The 15,260-nt window shown below is 36.7% G+C and overlaps 1 long non-coding RNA gene across 8 annotated transcripts in view; it reads left to right on the forward strand.

Annotated features, from left to right (window-relative positions):
- Window positions 1-15,260, forward strand: part of LOC112670741 (uncharacterized) — a 191,754-nt gene that overhangs the window by 43,269 nt on the left and 133,225 nt on the right. Inside the window, exon 1 of one of the 8 annotated variants that reach the window (XR_007402118.1) lies at window positions 1,440-1,493. The exons of the other annotated variants lie outside the window; for them this stretch is intronic. This is a non-coding gene — a long non-coding RNA (uncharacterized LOC112670741). Of the gene's footprint in view, window positions 1-1,439; window positions 1,494-15,260 lie in introns of those variants that run through there. 8 annotated transcript variants of the gene reach the window in all.

Consider the following 15,260-nt stretch of genomic DNA (forward strand, 5'->3'; position numbering starts at 1 on the left):
CAGGGAGAATATCTGTATAAGCAAGGGCAATAGTGAGTCAACTGCTGTTAGTTAAAACTTTGATGCTTTTATCTATAAAATGGGAATAATAATATTACCTACCACAGGGTATCATTTAGTACATCAAATGACATAATCAATACATCTGCTAGGAGAAATGGATGAATCCTATTTGGAAGTAATTAACGTTATCTGGAAACTTTATATTTTTTATGTTATTTCCAGTATTTAGTAAAAATGAAAACAAAACTCAAAATCCCCCAAAAACCTGATTATAAAAGGGACTTGACTATACAACTGAAATTAAGAGAAAAAATAGAAAGTAGAAACAGACCCATAATTGACCCAGATTTGGGAATTAGCTAAGTAGGATTAAGAACTATAATTTGTATGTTGAAGAAAATAGATTAACATATAAAGAATTTCATCAGAGAATGTGTAATTATTGAATGTGTATTTATTGAAGTATCAAATAAAATTGTACGCATGAAAAAGGAACTATCTAATACTAAGAATTTAGTGCACTACCGGATTAGGGAACTAGAAGGCAGGCTAATAAAGAATATCCACACAAAAGTCCGGAAAGAATAAAAAGATGCAAAATAAAGAATACAGGAAAAGTAACATGTGAAAAATAGTGACAAGGTATTGTAGTTGGCAAAACAATGATAGCATTTCCATTCCTAAGTATATGCCCCAAAGAAATATCTGCATACAGATATGGCAATCAAAAAACATGCACAGTAAGGATGCCTGGGCGGCTCAGCAGTTGAGTGTTTGCTTTTGTCTCAGGGTGTGATCCTGGAGACCAGGGATCGAGTCCCACATCGGGCTCCCTCCATTGAGCCTGCTTCTCCCTCCATTCATGTCTCTGCCTCTCTCTCTCTCTCTCTCTCTCTCTCTGTGACTCATGAATAAATAAATAAAGCCTTTTTAAAAAATGCACAATTAAGTTCATGTAAGAAGTATTTGTAATAGTCCCAAAGTGGAAATAACCCAAGTGGTCATCAATAGCATAATACATAATACTAAACTGCATTGAAAATAAACTAAAACTAGACACAATATATTTTTCAAAAACATAATTTAAGCTACATCTTATGACTGTATCTATATGAAGCTCAAAAATACTCATAGCTTATCTATATCTATGTTGTTTTAAACCCAAAGAGTGGTTACCAATGGTGTCCTGTGGAAGAAGCAGTGTGCAAAGGGAAGTTTCTGGGGGTCCTCATGAAATTTTGTTTATCACTGATTTGGTTAAAATGGTTTACATAGTTTGTGAATTTATAGAGCTTTACATTTATGAATTATATACTTTTAATAATATAATGTTAGTATTACCATTATAGTCAATAGTGAATTCATATAAGTCTATGTGAAAAGTGGAATTATCAAAAGTTTTTTTTTAATTTAATAATTAGCAGCTTTGTTTTTCCGATTCTTATCCTGATACCAAACAAACAAAAGTAAAACACCTAAATTAAATCAAGGTATTGTACAATTTTTCACCTAATCTCTATATTATTATTTACATCGAACACTAGATAGTATAGTAGCAGGATATGCAAAACAAAAGGAAACAGGGCCTCTTGAATAAAAGAACCATAAGCATAGAGGCTTAGAAACAATAATATGTACATATTATGAAGCTGAGAAACAATATGTACAAATTACAAAGATGAATATACATTTTTGTAAAGAAACCACTCAAGTCTGTCATTTAGCATCATTACTTTTCAACTGATTGATTTGCATTGTGAATTCACGTAGAGCTTGTCATTTTACTCTCTCATGAGCATTGTGTGTATGTTTCTGTCCCTTTATTGGAACATGCATTCTCGATAAACCCTACTAGCTTCAAACTACCAGGAATGCTATATAAAATTTAACACTTTTTAAAATGCAGGCCGAGTTTAAATAAGAATGAAAAATCTCTTGGCAATAAATATAAAGACTGAGCTAACTCTCAACCTGGGCTTCTTCAGTATGTTGACTGTTTACCACACTCAAAGATTGAGATCTTCATAGCTCCTAGGAAGGGCAAAAGTGGAATAGTTTGGAAGTGGGGATAGTTAAGACTCCTTAAGCTTTCACAACATAGAGAATTATGGGCTCAAAACTCTATACCTTAAGTAAAATAGGATTAAAACAAATCTACCAACCTATCAAAGGAAAGGAAACTGGAAATGGTTTAATTTAGTCTGAGCTCTGGGAGTTTAAGGAAAAGAACTTGTTTCAGAATGTCTAATCACAGGCCTGTCCTACTGCGAGTTTGTGTGGGAGGACGTGAGCGAGGCACCTACTGTTCTGCCATCTTGCATCACTCCAAATTTAAAGTTCAAATTTCTATTACCATGTGGTCTGGAGATAATAACCTAAATGTTTCTAAGTAGTATTCCAACTTGTTGATAAAATATTCGGGATCAATCGTCAGAATGTATCTAGTGTTAAATCATTTCTCATGATATATCCTAGTACTGTTCTACTCTTAGCCACCACCATAATCTCTCCTCTGCATTATCATGATAACTGCATAACAAACTTCTTTGCTTCTATACTTGACTTTGCTGTTTATTCTCTACAAAGTCAGATCATGCCACTCATCTGCTCAAAACTCTCAGTGTTTTCCTGTATCACACAGAATAAATTCTGTGTCCTTAACCATAGTCTACCGGACACCTTGTACCAGCCTCCCCCTGATTTGGTCTCCCACTCATTTCTGATTCACATCCTTCCCCCATCCCCTCCTTCATTTTGCACCACACACTGGATATACATTTTTCTTGGGAAATGCTGGATAAGCTTCTTTCTCATAGCCTTTGGCTACTCCCTCTGCGTGGAACACTCTTTTCCCCAGATATTCTTAGAATTGTCTTTCTTTCCTTATTCAGATCTCTACTGTGTTATCTTCTGTTATGAGTTGAATTTTCCCTCCCACCATTTCAGAAAAGAAAGAAAGAAAAGATTGATATGTTGAAGTCCTAACATCTGGTACCACGAAATTTGATCTTACTTGGAAATTGGGTCATTGCATCTGTAATTAATTATTACAATGGGCCCTAAATCAGTATGATTGGTATCATTATAAAAAGGGCCAATTTGGACACAGACATGCATATAAAGAGAGCATCTTTGAACGTGGAGATGGCATCTGTAAACCAAGAAGAGAAGCCTGAACAGATCCTTCCTTCATAGCCCTTAGAAGGAACTAATTGCTAGTAGCTTGATTCCTTATCTCTAGCCTCTAGAAATCTGAAAACATATTTGTTTAAACTCCTCAGTTTGTAGGGGTGCCTGAGTCGCTCAGTTGGTTAAACGTCTACCTTTGGCTCAGGTCATGATCTCAGGGTCTGGGATTGAGCCCCAAATCAGGCTCTCTGATCAGGGGGAGCCTACTTCCCCCTCTCCCTCTGTCTGCTATTCCTCCTGCTTATGCACTCTCTCTCTCTCTTTTTCTCTGTCAAATAAATAAAATCTTAAAAAAAAACACAACCCACTCAGTTTGTGGTACTTTTTTACAATACCCTAGGAAACTCTTACCACATTTAAACGAAGAGGACTTCACTTTGTACTTGATGTAAAATAACTCTGTGATTTTCTTACTCTTTACCCCACTCTTGTATTATTTATTCTTGGCATCTGTATTCTTTGTCTCCTTGTCACAAAATGGAAGCTCCACAGGTAGGAGTACTTGACGTGTATTTTCTTATTTTATCAAAACAATACAAGAAGAAATAGAAAACTTGAATAGAACTTCCAGAATTAAGAACTTGAAATAGTAATTCATATACCAACTTCCAAAAAAGCAAACAGACCAACAAACAAACCCCAAACTGGTCCATTGTTAAAATATTCAAATAATAGATAACTGACATCCTATTAAAATTCTTTCACAAAATAGGAAAACATTAATCTTACCGATCTCATTTTAGGAAGTTGATATATATTCGGTAATGAAGACAAGAATGCTATTTTTGTTTATTAATTTCATGTAGTTCTCAAGTGTTCAAGCATTGTTTTAAGGACTTTATAAGTACTAATTCATTTAATCTTTTGCTAGCCAACTGAAGTAGGTACTATACTAATTTCACTTATGAGTAAATGTACAAATAACTTTAAATTATACTAGCAAACCAAATATAGTAGTGTATTAAAAGAAAACATGATTGAGTGAGGCATATTCTGGTATTTCAAGAAGTATTAATATTTGAAAATAGTTACTATAAATAATATTTTGTCTGTATTTTGTAATAAAATATGTAACAACATATTCATCATATCATTTGGAAATATTTTTATATAATTTAATATTCATTCATGATTTAGAAAAAAATAAAACCTCATAGTAAATTTGGAGTTAGCTAGAGAAATACTTCCTAAAATTTCAGCAAATTTCACACTTAATGGTGACAGGTAGAAGTGTTTTCAATTAAATCAGGAAAATGATGAGCATACCTGCTCTGACCATTGTTATTCAGCATTGTACTTGAGGCCCCAAGCAGTGCTGGAATACAATAAAAATAAAAATAAAAATAATAATTAAAATAATAAAATAATAAAATAATAATAAAAATATAAATAAGATAATAAATAATAAATAATAATAAATAAATAAAATAATCAAATAATTAAATAATTAAAAATAATTAAAGTTGTATTATTTCAAAGAAACAATCATCAGTATCCTCAGTACACATCAGTAAGTGTTTGTATACCTAGAAAACTTAAGAGAGAAATGTTTGGTATTAGTAGGTGGGTTCAGCAAGAGCGACGTATATAAGATCATAAATCCATTGTATTACTATACACAGCAACAAGTAAGGTAACATTATAAAAACAATAAAAACTGTAAAGTACTAAGAAATTTTACTGAAAAGTGTTAAAGAATATAAATATAAAGGTATCCATATCCATGGCTGAAAAGTCTTAACTGTATGTATAGGTTAATTCAATTACATTAATTTAATGCAATCAAGATCTTTTCATAGTTTTTACAATATTGAGAGATTGTTTATCTTACTTACAAGGTTATTGAAATGTCAAGGGTCATTAAGAGAAGATTTAAGAAGAGTAAGCTGAGAATATTTGCCATCCAGATCTCAAGAATAAAGTAGTGGTATTTGTGTAAGAGATAGATAAATGGAATAATGGAACAGAATAGAGAAAATACATTTTAAACCTTGCTTTACAATATATGAGGCACTACAGATAAGTGAGGGAAAGAATTAACTCTACATATATAATGATGGTGGAACAGGTTATCCATATGAACAAATAAAATATGTGCTAATCTCCTGCTATGCCCAGAAACCAATTATACAGGGACCAATTCTAATCTGCAATTAGATAAAAAAATCTAATTAGGAAAAACGGAATTTTTGTTAAAATTGGAAACATCTGTGTTCTACAAGACAACAGTAAAATAGGTGAAATGGTAATCCAATGGTCCCTGGTCCAGGAGAAGTTAATTCCAAGATACACAAATGCTTAGCAATGGTAATTAGAATACATAAATTAAAAAAAAAAAAAACTCTTCAACCAAGATTTGCATATAAAACTGGATAAAAGATACAGAATAGCAATGCACAGAAGAAAAAGGTATTACATATAGATACATAGATGTGGATATGGATACACACATACACATATATAGATAGGGTCAATTTACTCTAGTGTTTGCTCAAGATGAAAAGGAGAATGAGATCAAAAAAGAGGAACACAGACTACTAAATAAATAAGTAGTATTTTATTTCTAAGTGCCTGCTGAGCACATGGTATTTATTATATTTATATATTTCATTTAAATGAAATATATTAACATAAACTTTTTAAATGTAGACAAAAGGGTATTGCATGGCAAAAATGCCAAGTGAATGTTAACACTTCACTGGATGTATCATTTGCAAATATCTTCTCTTGTTCAGTTGGTTGCCTTTGTTTTCTTAATGATTTCCTTTACTGTGCAAAACCTTTTTATTTTCATGTGGTCCCGGTATTTTAATTTTGCTCTTATTTCCCTTGTCTGAGGAGACATATCTACAAAAATGTTTCTTTGGCTGATGTTAAAGAAATTACTGCTTCTGATTTCTTCTAGGGGTTTTATGGTTTTGAGTCTCACATTTAGATCTTAGATCCATTTTGAGTTTATTTTTGTGTATGGTGTAAGAAACTTTTCCTGCGCTCCCCCCAGGACAGGCAGAGGCCGGGAGGGCGTCAGACAATGAAGACGCTCCTGCCACTGGGTGCCCCCAAGCCATGCAGATCAGTGGCCCCTGCTGCCGGAGCATCCAAGCCAGTGCAGACTGGGAGCTGTGGTAGTTACTGTGGGAGCTGACTCCAGGGATAGAGAGCTGGCCACCACCAGTGGGGTTGTTCTCCTGGTGTCACCCTGTGCCTGGGATGGAGTGGGGCTGCCAGGGAACAGAGGCCTCATGGGGTAAACAGCTCCCACTGAGCTAAGCACCTGGCAGTAGGGGGGCAGCTCGCCCAGGTAGGTGCACACACCTGAGAATCTGCATGCAGGCCCTCCCCCAGAAGACCAGCTAGAAGGACAGGGGAAGAGTAAGCTCTTGAGCTAGCAGTGCTGGAAAGTTCCAGGGGAAGTCTAGGGATTTACAGTATATAGAACCAGAGGATACCCTGCCTATTTTTTTCTCTTTTATTTTTCTTCCATTTTCCAACACAACAAGTTTTTAGACACTGCACTGAGCAAAATTATTAGAAAGAAAAACTCACCACAAAAGAAAGAATCAGGAACAGTACTCTCTGCCACAGAGTCAAAGAATTTGGACTAAATTTCTATGTCAGAAAGCCAATTCAGAAGCACAATTATAAAGCTACTGGTGGCTCTGGAAAAAAGCATATGGGATTCAAGAGACTTCATGACTGCAGAATTTAGATCTAATCAGGCCGAAATTTAAAATCAACTAAATGAGATGCAATCCAAACTGGAGGTCCTAATGACTAAGGTCAATGAGGTAGAAGAAAGAGTGAGTGACATAGAAGACAAGTTGATGGCAAGGAAGGAAGCTGAGGAAAAAAAAAACAAAAGATCATGAGGAAAGGTTAAGGGAAATAAATGACAGCCTTAGAAGGAAAAATCTATGTATAACTGGGGTTCCAGAGGGCACTGAGAGGGACAGAGGACCAGAAACTGTATTTGAACAAATCATAGCTGGAAACGTCCTTAACTTGGGGGAGGGAAACAGGCATTCAGATCCAAGAGTTAGATCCCCACCCCCCCAAAACCAATAAAAACCGTTCAACACCTGGACATCTAATAGTGAAACTTGCAAATTCCAGAGATAAGGAGAAAATCCTTAAAGCAGCAAGAGACAAGAGATCCCTAACTTATATGGGGAGAAAGATTAGATTAACAGCAGACTTCTCCACAGAGAGCTGGCAGGCCAGAAAGGGCTGGCAAAATATATTCAGGGTCCTAAATGAGAAGAACATGTAGTCAAGAGTACTTTATCCAGCAAGGCTCTCATTCAGAATAGAAGGAAAGATAAAGAAGTTCCAAGATAGGCAGAAACTGAAAGAATATGTGATCACCAAACCAGCTCTGCAAGAAATGTTAAGGGGAACTCTGTAAAAGAAAGAGGACGCCCAAAGAAATAATCCACAAAACAGGGATTGAATAGGTATTATGATGAAATAAATTCATATCTTTCAATAGTAGCTGTGAATGTGAATGGGCTTAATGATCCCATCAAAAGACGCAGAGTTTCAAACCGGATAAAAAAGCAAAACCCATCTATTTGCTGTCTACAAGAGACTTTATTTTATTTTATTTTATTTTATTTTATTTTATTTTATTTTATTTTATTTTATTTTATTTATTTATTTTATTTTATTTTATTTTATTTATTATTATTTTTTAAAGATTTTATTTATTCATGACAGACAGACAGACAGACACACACACACACACACACACAAACACACAGAAACACAGGCAGAGGGAGAAGCAGGCTCCATGCAGGGAACTGACGTGGGACTAGATCCCGGGTCTCCAGGATCACACCACGGTCTGAAGGCCGCACTAAACTGCTTGGCACCGGGGCTGCCCAAGAGACTCATTTTAGACCTAAGGACACCTACAGCCTGAAAATAAAAGGTTGAAGAACAATTTACCATTCAAATGGTCCTCAAGGGGATCCCTGGGCAGCTCAGCAGTTTAGCACCTGCCTTTGGCCCGGGGCAGATCCTGGAGTCGCGGGATTGAGTCCCACGTCAGGATCCCAGCGTGGAGCCTGCTTCTCCCTCCTCTTGTGTCTCTGCCTCTCTCTCTCTCTCTCTCTCTCTCTCTCGTTCTCTCTATCATAAATAAATAAATAAATATTTAAAAAAAAAATGGTCCTCAAAAGAAAGCAGGGGTAGCAATCCTCATATCAGATAAAGTTAATCCCAAAGACTATAGTAAGAGATGAAGAGGAACACTATATCATACTTAAAGGATCTACCCAGCAAGAGGACAAAGATGAATATTTATCCCCCTAATATGGGAGCTGCCAAGTATATCAATCAATTAATAACCAAAATAAAGATATACATAGATATTAATACATTTATACTGAGGGACTTTAGCATGGCACTTTCTGCAAATGACAGACCTTCTAAGCACAACATATCCAAAGAAAAAGAGCTTTAAATGATACAGTGGACAAGATGGACTTCACAGATATTTATAGAACTTTACATCCAAATGCCACTGAATACACATTCTTCTCAAGTGCACCTGGAACTTTCTCCAGAATAGACCACATACTGGGGCACAAATCAGATCTTAACCTATACCAAAAGATTGGGATTGTCCCCTGCATATTTTCAGACCTTAATGCTTTGAAACTTGAACTCAATCACAAGAAGAAATTTGGAAGAAACTCAAACACGTGGGGGTTAAAGAGCATCCTGCTAAAAGATGAAAGGGTCAACCAGGAAATTAGAGAAGAATTTAAAAGATTCATGGAAACCAATGAGAATGAAGATACAACTGTTCAAAATCTTTGGGATACAGTAAAAGCAGTCCCGAGAGGGAAATACATCACAATACAAGCTTCCCTCAAAAAATTGGAAGAGAATTCAAATACACAAGCTAATCTCACACCTAAGGGACCTGGAGATAGAACAGCAAATGAAACCTACACCCAGCAGAAGAAGAGAGTTAATGAAGATTTGAGCAAAACTCAATGAAATAGAGACCAGAAGAACTGTAGAACTGATCAACAAATCCAGGAGTTGGTTCTTTGAAAGAATTAATAAAATAGATAAACCATTAGCCACTCTTATTAAAAAAGACTCGAATAAAATCTCAAAAAAGGAGAGATCACCACCAATACCAAGGAAATAGAAATGATTTTAAAAACATATTTCGAGCAGTTATATGCTAATAAATTAGAGTCTAGAAAAATGATGCATTTCTAGTCTAGAAATGGATGCATTTCTGGAAAACCACAAACTACCAAAACTGGAACAGGAAGAAAGAGAAAGCCTGAACACGCCGATAACCAAGCAGGAAATTGAAGCAGTCTTCAAAAACCTCCCAAGGCAGAAAAGTCCAGGGCCAGATGGCTTCCCAGGGGAATTCTATCAAATGTTTAAAGAAGAAACAGTACCTCATCTACTAAAGCTGTTCTGAAATATAGAAAGAGATGGAATACTTCTAAACTCGTTTTATGAGGCCAGCATCATCTTAATTCAAAAACCAGACAAAGACCCCACAAAAAAATGAGAATTATAGACCAATATCCCTAATGAAGACAGATTTAAAAATTCTCAACAAGATACTAGCCAATAGGATCCAACAGGACATTAAGAAGATTATTCACCATGACCAAGTGGGATTTATCCCTGGGATGCAAGGCTGGTTCAACACTCGTAAAGCAATCAGTGTGATTGATCATATCAATAAGAGGAAAAACAGGCACCAAATGATCCTCTCAATAGATGCAGAGAAAGCATTTGACAAAATATAGCATCCATTCCTGATCAAAACTCTTCAGAGTGTAGGGACAGAGGGACATTCCTCAGCATCTTAAAAGCCATCTACAAAAAGCCCACAGCAAATATCATTCTCAATGGGGAAACACTGGGATCCTTTCCCCTCACTGGTATTCAACATAGTACTAGAAGTCCTAGCCTCAGCAATCAGGCAACAAAAAGAAATAAAAGGCATTCAAGTTGGCAAAGAAGAAATCAAACTCTCCCTCTTTGCATGTGACATGATACTGTACATAGAAAACCCAAAGACTGCACCCCAAGATTGCTAGAACTCATACAGCAATTTGGCAGTGTGGCAGGATACAAAATCAATGCCCAGAAATCCATGGCATTTCCTACAGTAACAATGAGACTGAAGAAAAGGAAATTAAGGACTCAATCCCATTTACAATTGTACCCAAAAACATAAGATACCTTGGAATAAACCTAACCAAAGAGGTAAAGGATCTATACCATACAAACTACAGAATACTTCTGAAAGAAATTGAGGAAGACACAAAAAGATGGAAAAATATTCCATGCTCATGGATTGGAATAAATACTATTGTGAAAATGTCAATGTTACCCATGACAATTTACACATTTAATGCAATCCCTATCAAAATACCATGGACTTTCTTCAGAGAGTTGGAAGAAATCTTTTTAAGATTTGTGTGGAATCAGAAAAGACCCCGAATAGCCAGAGGAATATTGAAAAAGAAAAAAACAGAGCCGGGGTCATCACAATGCCAGATTTCAGGTTGTACTACAAGGCTGTGATCATCAGGACAGTGTGGTACTGGCACAAAAACAGACACATACATCAATGGAACAGAATATAGAACCCAGAAATTGGCCCTCAACTCAATGGTCAACTAATATTTGGTAAAACAGTAAAGAGTATCCACTAGAAAAAGGACAGTCTCTTCAATAAATAGTGCTGGGAAAATTGGACAGCCACGTGCAGAAGAATGAAACTAGACCATTCTCTTACACCAGACACAAAGATACACTCAAAATGGTTGAAAATCTAAATATGAGAAAGGAATCCATCAAAATCCTGGAGGAGAACACAGGCAACACTCTTTTTCAACTTGGCCACAGCAACTTCTAGCAAGGTACATCTATGAAGGCAAGGGAAACAAAAGCAAAAATGAATTATTGGGACTTAATCAAGATAAAAAGCTTCTGCACAGCAAAGAAACAATCAAGGAAACTAAAAGACAACCTACAGAATGGGAGAAGATATTTGCAAATGACGTATCAGATAAAGGGCTAGTATCCAAGATCTATAAAGAATTTATTAAACTCAACAGCAAAGAAACACACAATCCAATCATGAAATGGGAAGAAGTCTTGAACAGAAATTTCTTCAAGACATAGACATGGCCAACAAACACATGAGAAAATGCTCTGCATCCCTTGCCATCAGGGAAATAGAAATCAAAACCACAAAACCACAATGAGATACCACGTCATACCAGTGAGAATGGTGAAAACTAACAAGACAGGAAACAACAAATGTTGGAGAGGATGTGGAGAAGGGGGAACCCTCTTGCACTGTTGGTGGGATGTGAAGGCTTACAGTCACTCTGGAAAACTGTGTGGAGGTTCCTCAAAGAGTTAAAAATAGAGCTACCTTATGATCCAGCAATTGCACTGCTGGGGATTTACCCTAAAGATACAGATGCAGTGAAACGATGGGACACCTGCACCCCAATGTTTATAGCAGCAATGGCCACGATAGCCAAACTGTGGAAGGAGCCTCGGTGTCCATGGAAAGATGAATGGATAAAGAAGATGTGGTTTATGTATAGAATGGAATATTCCTCAGCCGTTAGATACGATGAATACACACCATTTGCTTCAATGTTGATGGAACTGGAGGGTATTATACTGAAGGAAGTAAGTCAATCGGAGAAGGACAGACATTATATGGTCTCATTCATTTGGGGAATATAAAATATAGTGAAAGGGAATAAAGAGGAAAGGAGAGAAAATTAGTGGGAAATATCAGTGAGGGAGACAGAACATGAGAGACTCCTAACTCTGGGAAACGAAGGGGAAGTGGGCAGGGGGATAGGGTCACTGGGTGTCAGGCACTGAGGGGGGCACTTGACAGGATGAGCACTGGGTATTATGCTGTATGTTGGCAAACTGAACTCCAATAATTAAAGACTGTTTTGGTAAATAATTAAAATAAAACAAAATAAATAAAATAATATCCAGGAGACCTGATTCTAAATCTGAGCTACTCTACCAATTCCATATATCGGTTTTGGGTCAGTTGTTAAAAATTATCACAAATTTGGGCAGCCCCGGTGGCCCAGTGGTTTAGTGCTGCCTTTGGTCCAGGACATGATCCTAGACACCTGGGATCAAGTCCCATGTCGGGCTCCCTGCAGGCAGCCTGCTTCTCCTTCTGCCTGTGTCTCTGTCTCTATTTCTCTCTGTGTCTCTCATGAATAAATAGATAAAATCTTTTTAAAAAAATATCAAAAATTCAAATTAAGGAATCAATCCCATTTACAATTGCACCCAAAAGCATAAGATACCTAGGAATAAACCTAACCAAAGAGGTAAAGGATCTATACCCTAAAAACTACACAACACTTCTGAAAGAAATTGAGGAAGAACAAAGAGATTTGGAAAAACATTCATGCTCATGGATTGGAAGACTAAATACTGTGAAAATGTCTTTGCTACCCAGGGCAATTTACACGTTTAATGCAATCCCTATCAAAATACCTTGGACTTTCTTCAGAGAGTTGGAACAAATAATCTTAAGATTTATATGGAATCAGAAAAGACCCTGAATAGCCAGAGGAATATTGATAAAGAAAACCAATGCCGAGGGCATCACAGTGCCAGATTTCAAGCTATATTACAAAGCTGTGGTCATCAAGACAGTCTCATACTGGCACAAAAACAGACACATATATCAATGGAACAGAATACAGAACCCAGAAATGGGCCCTCAACTCTATGGGCAACTTATATTTGACAAAGCAGGAAAGACTATCCACTGAAGAAGGACAGTCTCTTCAATAAATGGTGTTGGGATAATTAGACAGCCACAAAGATATAGAGGTAGTGAAACGGCAGGACACCTGCACCCCAATGTTCATAGCAGCAATGTCCACAATAGTCAGACTGTGGAAGGAGCCTTGGTTCCTTCAACAGATGAGTGGATAAAGAAGATGTGGTATATACACAATGGAATATTACTCAGCCATCAGAAAGGGCGAATACCCACCATTTGCTTTGATGTAGATGGAATTGGAGGGTATTTTGCTGAGTGAAGTAAGTCAACCGGAGAAGGACAATCATCAAATGGTTTCACTCATATGTCGAATATAAGAAATAATGAAGGGGATTATAGGAGAAAGGAGGGGAACTGAGTGAGAAAAATTAGAAAAGACAAACCATGAGAGACTCTTAACTGTGGGAAACAAAGGGTTGCAGAAGGGGCAGGGGTTGGGAGGATGAGGTAACTGGGTGATGGACACTGAGGAGGGTACTTGATGGGATGAGCACTGGGTGCTATACTATATGTTGGCAAATCAAACTTAAAAACAAATGTAAAATAAAAAATATCACAAATTCTGGCAAATTTTGAGGCCTACTGCTTCTAATAGGTCATAATCATTTCATGGTTGTTTGTGTAACACAAACGTAATACCAACCCTATAAAGCACTTACATTGAGGTAAGTGGTAAAATATTAAATTAAAATTTTTGTGTCTGGGGACACCTGGGTAGCTGGGTAGTTTGATGCTTGCCTTTGGCCCAGGTCATGATCCTGGAGTCGCTGAATCGAGCCCCACATCGGGCTCCATGCATGGAGCCTGCTTCTCCCTCTGCCTATGTTTCTTCCTCTCTCTCTCTGTCTCTCATGAATAAATAAATAAAATCTTTAAAAAAATTCTTGTATCTGGTATATAAAATGAAAAATGGGTTGATTTTTTAAGTATTTCAATCTAATTTTATATGACATTACATTTAACAAAGCCCATGTGTTTTGTTTTTATACAATGAGGACTTGATGCATACTCCATGCAAGTTTAGAGAGAGAGAATAAAATGAAGAATAAAAACAAAAGAAATCTCAAAAAAAAATTGTCACAAATTTTTGGACATTCACCCTACTCAGAAGGTGCAGGCATGTCATGGAAGCCCAGTTGAACCCTGTATCTCTGCTCAACTAACTACCACTAGGTAGCCCAGTGGATGGGCCTCGCAGCGCCAATTGTTTCATACAAATAGCTCTTTTCTCAGAGAATGCATTTTACATTGTTTGATCATTTTTGTTTAAATAGGATAGGATTGCTAGTCACACTAGCAATTTATTCAACAGAAGTGTTTTTGACAGTGCCTCTCTTGCTCAGACTGGGTTTTGCTGACCCACAAAATCATGAGATGTAAAAAATATCGTTTTTGTTTGAAGCCACCAAATATCCAACAGCTCACAACGCAGCAATAGATAACTGGCATTGGATTTGTTACCTGGAAGTGGGGTGCTGCTGTAACAAAAACCTAAAACTTATGGCATTGGCTTTGGACAGAAGTAGACAGACATTGGAGGAACTCAAGGAGACCAATAATGAAAACTTAAAAGTAGATGGATAGTGAGGGAAGTGTATTGATGACTGGATTAGAAATGGTCTTTGTTATTTAGTGGTAGAAAGTTTAGCAACAATGTCACCTATAGTAAATGGAAGATTGGAACTATACCTGATGGCTTAATAATTAAGCATATTTCAGGTTGCCTGGATGGCTCAGTTGGTAGAGTGTGTGACTTTTGGTCTTAGGGTTGTGAGTTAGATTTCCAGGCATAATTTGCATAAGGCCACCTGTGTTCCAATGTCCTCTCACAGATGTATTAAGGAAGAACATGTTGACTCTTCCAGTTGAATTTTGATGAAATAAAGTATTCAGAACAGTTTTTCCAGACAGCAAAAAATGATCAAATTGAGTAGTTCTTTCAGGTCAGAGACAAATCCAGAGCAGTAAACATGAAAATAGGGATAGATGTAGGACTATGATAATAAGGATAGATGTAGGACTATAACAACTTGGTAAGAATTCAACCCTCTTTTCTGCACACCATATCTTTAAGACTCTTAGGGTTTTCTATAGCAATGTCAGAAGCAAAAATCAAGGCTGAGATAAGATGGTTCAAAAGACAGAATACGTACCACAGATATCAAAGCCAAGACATGCAGAGAATTAGCCCCGGGGAGGACTTGGCTCTAACCAGTGGTCTAGGGACATTGAC

Source organism: Canis lupus, chromosome 14, assembly GCF_003254725.2.
Source record: "Canis lupus dingo isolate Sandy chromosome 14, ASM325472v2, whole genome shotgun sequence".
Classification (NCBI taxonomy): Eukaryota; Metazoa; Chordata; class Mammalia; order Carnivora; family Canidae; genus Canis; species Canis lupus.